The 9505-nt window shown below is 44.8% G+C and overlaps 1 long non-coding RNA gene across 1 annotated transcript in view; it reads left to right on the top strand.

Annotated features, from left to right (window-relative positions):
• The first annotated feature begins 379 nt into the window (after positions 1 to 379).
• Positions 380 to 9505, top strand: part of LOC138481488 (uncharacterized) — a 129354-nt gene continuing 120228 nt past the window's right edge. The window contains exon 1 of the long non-coding RNA XR_011274256.1: positions 380 to 519. This is a non-coding gene — a long non-coding RNA (uncharacterized lncRNA). The remainder of the gene's footprint in view (positions 520 to 9505) is intronic.

Below are 9505 nucleotides of genomic sequence, written 5' to 3'. Positions count from 1 at the left end.
TTTTTTAAATGGTATTTGGTTAAGGAAATGTCATCCTTTACAACATAAAGAAATCATTAAAAGAGTCTACACTTGAGAGACTCCCCAATTTCAATAAGACCAGTCAATAAAACATATATGTCAGGCACGAGTTCAATATACTCAACAACACGTGATAATTGGAATGCATCATAAAACATCATAAAAGTCACTCTAAGGCAGGGGTCTCCAAACAGTCGATCGCGAGCTACCAGTAGCTCGCCAGAGCCTCTGAAGTAGCTCGCGTTCGACTTTCAGAAAGAAAAAAAAAAAGATTCAAGGAAGTGCTCTGACCAATCACAGGCCTGCAAATCTGTAAAGCATATGCAATGCGTCCTGTGATTGGCCAGAGTAAGTTCCTTTGTGCTGTGTGAGAAAGTCCGGGCTTTCTCTTTTAAAAGCACCGTGGCGCAGGTATTTTTTTTTTTTTCTATTTTGGAGCTCTCCTGGCGTTTTGAAGTGTGGACTGGGGTAACAAGGCTGCCTGAAGTGGATTTTGAGGTGAGGTGAGGTCGGGTGGGTCGGGGGAGGTGAATTGAGATGTTTTTATTTTATTTACTTTGTGTCTGTGCACGCCGAACTGCGGCCCCTCCTCTCATGTGTGCACATGTTTGTGCTGTCGGAGGAGGGGTGGGCAGCTTGGCAGAAAGGAGCCCCGGGTGAAACAGAGTATTCAGCTATTTTGATTACTGTCTCCGCTCGCCCTGGGCTCCTTTCCAGTCATGTAAGTTATTTTTAGAAGGCAGGGCTCTGGCGAGCAAGCCCCCCTCGGGACTAACTCACCAGAACCCTGCGTTTCTAAACGCAACTCATATGACTGACACAGAGCCCAGGGCGAAATGGAGACTTTCATCATGCTAGCTGCATGTCTCCGCTCGCCCTGTGCTCCTTTCTAGTCATGTAAGTTATTGTTAGATGGCAGGGCTCTGGCGAGCAAGCCCCCTCGGGACTTCCTCACCAGAGCCCTGCCGTTTCTAATAGTACCTCGCACAACTGGCAGTCAGCCCAGGGCGAGCGGGGACATGCAGCATGATAGCTGCATGCCTCCGTTTCGACCCTGGGCTCATTTTGAGTACAGGGGTGGACTGGCCTATAGGAAACTCTGGAGATTTCCCGGTGGGCCTCTGCACCCTGGTCCTCTTTTGTGTGGCATTTCCTAATTTTCGTATAGGAAAAGCGTTGGGCTTGCTAAAAATGTGTCATGTGGCGCCACTTTGAAAATAATTTCCAGGGCCTATTTTGGTCCCAAGTAAGTATTTCCAGGGCCTCTTTTAGTTCCCAGTCCACCCCTGGCACTCTTTTCAGCTATTTTTCGAAGGCAGGGCCATGAGTGGACTGGCCTATAGGGAACTCTGGAGATTTACCGGTGGGCCTCTGCACCCTGGGCCTCTTTTGTGTGGCATTTCCTAATTTTCGCATAAGAAAAGCATTGTGCTTGCTGAAATGTGTCATGTGGCGCCACTTTGAAAATAATTTCCAGGGCCTCTTTTGGTCCCAAGTAAGTATTTCCAGGGCCTCTATTAGTTCCCAGTCCACCCCTGGCACTCTTTTCAGCTATTTTTCGAAGGCAGGGCCATGGGTGGACTGGCCTATAGGGAACTCTGGAGATTAAGGGATCAATAGACAAACTCTACAGTAGAAGGTTACCAGGGTAGCTCAGCAGGTTGAGAGACTGTTGCCGAGATGTTAAATATAAAAAAAAACTGCTTGTTATCGTATGACTTTTGCAATTCCTATAAAATGTTTGACCAAGGCATGGGTTGGGCTGGTCGCTTGCTTATATTCAGGGGAGAGGGAGGGTAGGGTATTCTGCCCCTGTAGTGAAAATCAAAAGTTGGCACCATGAACCCACAGTTTAATTTCCTAATAACTGCTGTCAGCACAACAGAAGCATTTATGTGATTAAGCAGTTTGTCACGCGTATACCATCTTTATAAATGTAACCTGTGATAAAACCCCAAGGAAGGGGCACAAAAATGACGTGGTATTTGTGTGGTAGTCTGACAAAAAAAGAAACCGTGAATGCAAGTTTAAGCAGCATTTTTGAGTTTAGAAATTATTTTTTTTCCTATGAAAGTGTTAGATGCAGATTTGGAAAACAATAGTGTGGCAACAAGCATTTTTCACCCAACCTGCAAAGAAAGCAAATGCTGCAACATAGGCATCCTTCAAAGTTGCACATTATTTGGCAAAACACAAATGCACTTTTACAGATGGTGCAGTTGTGAAAGGTGCGATGGCTCTCGTGGCTCTCGTGGCTGAGTCAGTTTTAAAAGATTTTAAAAACTGCCCTGACATTATGTCTGACATTTCAGATGTGCAGTTAGGTGCAAACACAATGGCAAGGAGGGTATCTGCACTATCTGCCAATGTGATGGGGCAATTAGAAAAAGATTTGAGCATATGCAGTTTTTTCTCCATTCAGTGTGATGAATCGGTTGATGCAAGTGATACTGCCCAGCTAGCACTGTTTGCTCGAATGGTGTTTGAAGACTTCACCAACAAAGAGGAATTCTTGACCTTGTTGCCTCTGAAATCCACAACCAGCGGTGTTGATATCTACAATGAGGTGAAGAATTATTTTGTCAAAACAAAAATTCCATTGAACAAGTTGGTGGCAATAACAACCGATGGTGCACCAGCAATGACCGGGCGTCATTCTGGCTTTGTTGCGTGCTGTAAAGCAGACCCTGATTTTCCTCCATTACTGCACTACCACTGCATCATCCACCACCAGGCAATTTGTGCCAAAGTGATGGGGTTTGATCACGTAATGGCACCTGTTGTGCGAATTATTAATTCAATTTGTGCAAAGGCCAAACAGCACAGAATGTTCAAAATATTCCTGGAAGAACTATCTGCCGCACATAGTAATCTGTTGCTACACACGGAAATCCGATGGCTTAGCAGGGGGAAAATACTACGTCGCTTTCTTTCACTTTTGCCAGAAATCAAAGATTTCATGAGGTCAAGAAATGAAGACATCAGCCAATTATGCAGCATTTCTTGGCTACTTGATTTGGCATTTCTGGCAGATGTTACTGAGAGATTAAATACCCTGAACTGTGAACTACAAGGAAAGGGTAAAACCATTGCTGACATGATAAGCTCAGTAAAGACATTTAAGTCAAACCTTTTCACTGAACAAGTGGTGAAAAGGAAAATGCATCATTTCCCTTCTGTAATGCAAATGCTGACAGAGCATACAGCTAGTCCTGAACTCCTGAACATAGACAAATACAGCAGTCTCCTGAGCAGGCTTAAGGAAGAGTTCAGTGACCGGTTCAGGGATTTCGAAAGGATTGAACCGTGTGTGATGTTCATCGCAAACCCCTTCATAGAAGTCAATGTTTGTGAACTTACAGAACAAATGGGTGAGCTGTTTAACCTGAACAGTTGTGCTATGGAAATGGAGATTGTCAGCCTGCAAGGGGACATTCTGTTGAAAAGCAGACAATCTCACACCAATTTCTGGAGCCTTGTTGATCACAAGGAGCGCAGTAACATTTGCACAGCAGCATTAAAAGTGACTTCTCTGTTTGGTTCCACCTATCTCTGTGAATCTGCATTTTCAGATATGAACTTCATCAAATCGAAATTTCGAACCCGCCTGACCGATGAGCATCTTAGTGACTCCATCCAAGTTGCTGTATCAAGTTATACCCCCGACTACAGAGCACTGGTGGATGGCATGCAGTGTCAACCTTCACAATGAATGTCTCATTTTCCTTCATTGTGAAAGTCTTTTTATGAGAACTTCTAATAAAAAAGAATGCAATAAAGAGATTTTTGAACTTAACATAAACATGAAGGGATATGTTATTCCCTATATTTATGAAGGGAAAATTACAGCTAAAAAAAAAAAGTTCCAATGTTTATGAACAACCCCGACCGCCGATATCGCCCGCAAGTAGCTCTCGCTGTTGGCCCCCAACTGAAAGTAGCTCACGCCAACATAAAGGTTGGAGACCCCTGCTCTAAGGAATGTCAGACGTTAAAACGTATCTTTGTTTTTTAAATACTCAGTGAAGTCATACTTTGAGATGCGCGCTGTTATATCTTACACCCCCCCCCCCACCTCCCCCAAAGGGCAGGATTTCTTTTACTTTACCTTTGTGTCACATCCTGTACGTGCTGTCGTGTGAGCGTGCGCCTCCTCTCTCACAATTTCCTGTTTATTTCCTGTCCTCTCTTTAAGTTCTTACCTGTGTTGACAGTTGAGCCAGTGGAACTTAGCTTGTCTTTGAAATAAACCTCTGTGCAACCTACTGGAGCCAACCGCATTTTTAATACATGTATTAAACCTATTGCACTGTACACCTTACCACAAGCAATGCACTTCCAACATACGCGCCCTGTCCATAGCTAACAGGAATGGGGAAAACGCTACATTTTTCTTTGTTTTTTTTACAAGCACAGTAGGGTTGTAGTTTCATATAGATATAATACAGACCTACACAACATATGCCATAACACGAGGAATGCACGGCAAAGACAACTGCGCTGTGCTCGGCTAAATACTACTTACCGAAAAAAGGCAATACCTACGGTATACACTCACTACAGACAATGGGCCTCATTACACGGTAGGCGGTAGGGGTTTACCGGTACCGGTAAGGGCACCGGTAAACCCTACTGCCTTACTACGAGTTCCCTTTGCGGAACCCAATTTAAACGGTTGGTTTTACCAGCCGTTAAAGTAGGGTGCCGCAAAGGGACCTCAGAGCTAATTACGGTACCGCAATTTGCGGTACCGTAATTAGCACCTTCCCCATTCCCATTATGCCCTATGGGTGCAAAAATGGGAATGGGGAAGAGCCTTGATGAATGGGGAATTACCGCCCCCGCTCACCTTGGAGTAGGGCGGTAATTCCGCCCCACCAAGGCGGACACGGTAAAATACCGGCGGCAAAATAGCGCCATGGTTACCGCCTACCATGTAATGAGGCCCAATGTGTTTGTGAGAACACTTTGGATTCCACCATTTGATATAAAAAAAGCACAATAGGTATGCACATTGCATGTCCAAATGTTATATTGTTCAATGATGGACATGCCCTGGTAACGTACCATATGCCAATGTACCTATTGATATAAAGTTGTGATATGTCGATTCTACATTTAAAAAAAAAACATGTTATCCATCCATCTTCTAGAGACACAGATGTTTGTTAGTACTGCTGCATGAAATCTATATTCATTCTTGGCATATCCACAATGCATTCGAACCCTTATTTATTTATTTATTTAGTTAGTTATTTGTATCGCGCAAAAAAGCCCAGAGGCAGCTAGGCGCTATAAGTTTCTTGAGGATACAGTTGCAAGAAGTTATACGATAACCACTTAGTTATATCTTACATGAGTGATATGACATTGAATTTGTTGCGAATTTACAAGTTATAGCAGTTGTTACACAATTTACACAATTGCACAATTACACAATTTACAGAATGTACAACCCTCATGTGCTGAAGGTTCTCTCGACCAACATACACCAATAGGATACTGGGAACATGCCCAGTGCTCATGATCCTGGTATCTCCATATACACTGGGAGTCTCCCCATGAGCCGGCCGATTACCCTACCTTACAATGGGCCTCATCACGACCTCGGCGGTAGGGCTGGCGCTATTAGCGCGGGGGCTATTAGCGCGACCGCCATAGCCCCCGGCGCTAATAGCGCGGGATCACGAGTTGGGCGGACTTGGAAGTCCCCATTCCCCATTGAGCCCATTCGGGAATGCCCCATTCCCCATTGGGCTCAATGGGGAAATTTCGCGCTCATACCGCCGGCGGATTTCCCGCCGGCGGTATTAGCGTGAATTCTCGGCGGATTTCACACCAGCTCAGAGCTGGGGTGAAATCTGCTGAAGCCCTGATTCGTCGGACCCTTAAATCCGGCGGTAATAGCGCTACCGCCAGATTTAAGGGTTACTGCCGAGGTCGTAATGAGGCCCATTCTGCACTACATACTCTTGCAGGTGGTTGACATCTACACAGATAGTCTTGCAATCAACACTCCGGCTGCCATGCCAAGCAATGCCCATCCACTGCACCCTCAAGTTTGCACGACTTCCAGTCTGTATTACATACTCATGTAGAAAGTGAATCCATGAGTCTTCCATAACCCATACTGAATGACTTTGTGTACCAAGCTGCAAAACATATTGACATTAATCGAAACGCATTAACAATATGCCTCCTATTGCTGCAAATGATCTATCATAACTGCTGAACCCATATGCAGGCAAACTTACATTAGTTGTGTTGGGGTGAGTGCGTCATACCTTACAGCCCTTGCCCTCCCCATAAAATGTTACACCACAACATTTGGTCAAGTGTCGGCAATAAAAGGCTGTAGGTTTTTATTGTTTACAGATATGGTTATGGAACATAAACATTAATTGCATAACCTAATAATATAGTACTTTTGGGCACCGGGTCCTGAGGTTACCCCCTCGGGCCCGTGCCGCCTTTCTTGTCCCACACTTGTTGTGGACACCGTACAGTGTCCTGACTTCCTTTCCGTTGTTCTTCTCATCTTTTTCTAGGGTGAGAGGGTTTGTGGAAAAGAAAAAGAGCCGGAAGACGCTGAGTACACAGCAAACTTCCTTTAGGGTGTTTGGGTCCCCGTGCAGGGTCCACAAACAGTTTGTGATTTTGCTGAGCTGCAAGCAGCTCATTATATAGGCCCAGGGAAGGGTCTTTGAAATACCTCTTTGGGGGCTGTGGACCAGCCCCCAGGCCTGCCTTGCGGCTGACAGCCTAAGCCCCCTGGTGGTGGGGGAAGAATCTCTTTGTATTTTCCCTGCCTGGGTGTTCTGCTTCTCCTCTGTGCAAGGCACCCATTTCTCTTTGTAGAAGGGTGAGGTATTTTTATTATTACCTCACCCCTCCTGCGCTTTGATGCGCCAGAGCTGCTGTCTCCCTTATCAGTTTGAAAGAGGGGGAGCTGGCCCTGTGGGAGGGTTGCTGCCCCTCTCCTGAGTCTGCCGCCATGAGACAACAGTTACCCAGCCTCGCCTGGGGAGGCCCGGTGGCGTTGCCCAGAATGTCTGCTGATCACCATCACACCTCCAAACTAGACGCACTGCTCATCGCAATCTCCCCCCCCCCCCACACCGACTCATATATGCCCTGTACCTCTTCAGCCCAGACAGTATGCCATAATCATGAATGATTGCCAACACCTGTCAACATAATACATTGGAAAATGTTTGATGAACAAATGTATGGCCGCATACATTACATAAAACATAATCGCCCCAGCAAAAAAGTTTCTAAGCTGATACAATATTTCTGATAGAAAATGTGGTCTCCTGAGCCCCATCTGACCTACAACTTGCAGGATTGCGAACTCTGATTTTAAAGTGTCCAATCACAGTCATACTGTGGTCATGCATCATGGGTGGGAAGCATTCATCAATACAAGTGCTTGAGCGACCGGCATAACATATTCTACTGAGTCAACTCAAACTTTTAATACGTCACTCAGGGCATCAAAGTATTGTTTGTGATCACTGGTATCAATTGTTTCGCTTGTTCTGGGTTTTTATATGTTCTATTTTTAATCAAGGATTTTGTATAATCTATTACATACATTTTTTTGGTACATGAATTAATGAATTGTGTTTGCATACCTAGTGATGTTGTGTAGAATAAAGTACTCTTGACTTACTAGAGCACAAGCTACCAATTCCGTAAAAAAGAAGAAAAAAAAATATCTTCCACATCAGGTAACAATGCAAACAAAAAAAAAATGACTGTTCCAAAAGTACTAAACCCTAAATGCCACACTGTACATCAAAGTATCTCAATTTCATTTGACCTAGTTGTACCTGCATATTTGATGTAGCCCCCGTTCCATGAGGTGAGGCTTTCCCAAAGTGTGCCCCCACTCCAATTGTTGTTCTTCATTTCCAGACTTGTGCTGTGTTTGAGCCTGTCCACTTGCACTTAATGTACCCTTCTCCTCCCTTGTCTCTGAGCATGACTCCTTCCTCACCGTCTGCACTTGCACGCTCCGAATCGTCTCACGACCTAGTAGGAACGTTACTGTTTGTCTTTCTTCCCTGTTCATCCCCAACCTTCACTTCGCCTCCTTCCCCTCTCCCCTCATTTCTGTTACTGCACGTGCAGGCTCCAAATTGTCTCACAACCTAGTAGGAACGTTATTGTTTGTCTTTCTTCCCTGTTCATCCCCAACCTTCACTTCGCCTCCTTCCCCTCTCCCCTCATTTCTGTTACTGCACTTGCAGGCTCCGAATCGTCTCACGACCTAGTAGGACCGTTATTGTTTGTCTTTCTTCCCTGTTCATCCCCAACCTGCACTTCACCTACTTTCCCTCGGCCCTCATTTCTGTTACTGCACGTGCACGCTCCAAATTGTCTCACAACCTAGTAGGAACGTTATTGTTTGACCTCTTTCATGTTCCTCCCCTACCTACATTTCCCTTCCTCCCCCTCTCCCCTTCATTCTTGTTGCTGCACTTGCACGATCCGAATGTCTCAAGACCTAGTAGCAACTTTATTGCTTTGTTTTTTTCTTCCCTGTAACTCCCCATCCCTTGTATTGATGCACATTAAAACACCTTTTTGCTGTATAGGCGCATTATAAATACCCAATAAATAAATAAAATAAAATAGTTTAGAAATATACAATAACAAGCATTGGCAGTGAAAACAGTGTGGGCTTTTGTGTATGCATGGGAAAGGGACTTATGAGGCACCGCCGTAGTGATATTAACTACCCATTGTTGGCAGCAGGTGCGCAGTGCCTGGCAAAAGCTTAAAACTTATGCACAACCCAAAAATGTTGGGTTTGCCAAGGTTTGTTTTAAACAGGACTTCAGTGCCTTTGCCAATGCTTGTATTTAACAGGACTTCAGTGAAGGACACACAGAGTACTTATACATCATGTGACTGAAGGCAGGTCTGGTAAGACATTTGTATTACACCTGTAGCATGTTTTACAACTCCAATTAAGTCATTAACTCTCAGCAGACTGTTTTGAAAAAACATTGTCAGGCACTTCAAGTGAAATGTTTGGTGGTAAGTCTTGATTAAAGAGAGCTCAAAGAGTTCCCATGTGGAGGTGTTTTGGGCGGGCAGAGACAGGAATGGAGGGAAAGGCCATAGGGATTAGCGTGTCCATGGGCAGGCAATGGGTGGGCACATAACCAACCAATCAATACCTACAGACTCTGTGAGCCGGATTCACAGTACGTTTTCTGATGGGATTGCGCCATTGTAAAACGCTTCTGTGGATCAGGCCATGTCATATGTCATTCCTCGCTATCTGTACTCCAATGCAATCGTTTCTGCGTGTAGGTGTTGCAATCGACAACTAATAGCCCAAACAAAAAAACAGAACTACAAGTACCAGAACACAAGTGGTAGTGTCTGAAAATGCAGAACTGGCTCAAAGTGTCCACTTGGCAGCCCTGCCATTTCTGACCCAGCTTGGAGCATGGTAATACTTAGTATA

The sequence above is a fragment of the Ambystoma mexicanum genome, chromosome 5p, assembly GCF_040938575.1.
Source record: "Ambystoma mexicanum isolate Mex_15411 chromosome 5p, UKY_AmexF1_1, whole genome shotgun sequence".
Lineage (NCBI taxonomy): Eukaryota > Metazoa > Chordata > Amphibia > Caudata > Ambystomatidae > Ambystoma > Ambystoma mexicanum.
Note: the sequence above shows the minus strand (reverse complement) of the source record. Positions and strands in the feature narration are given on the sequence as shown.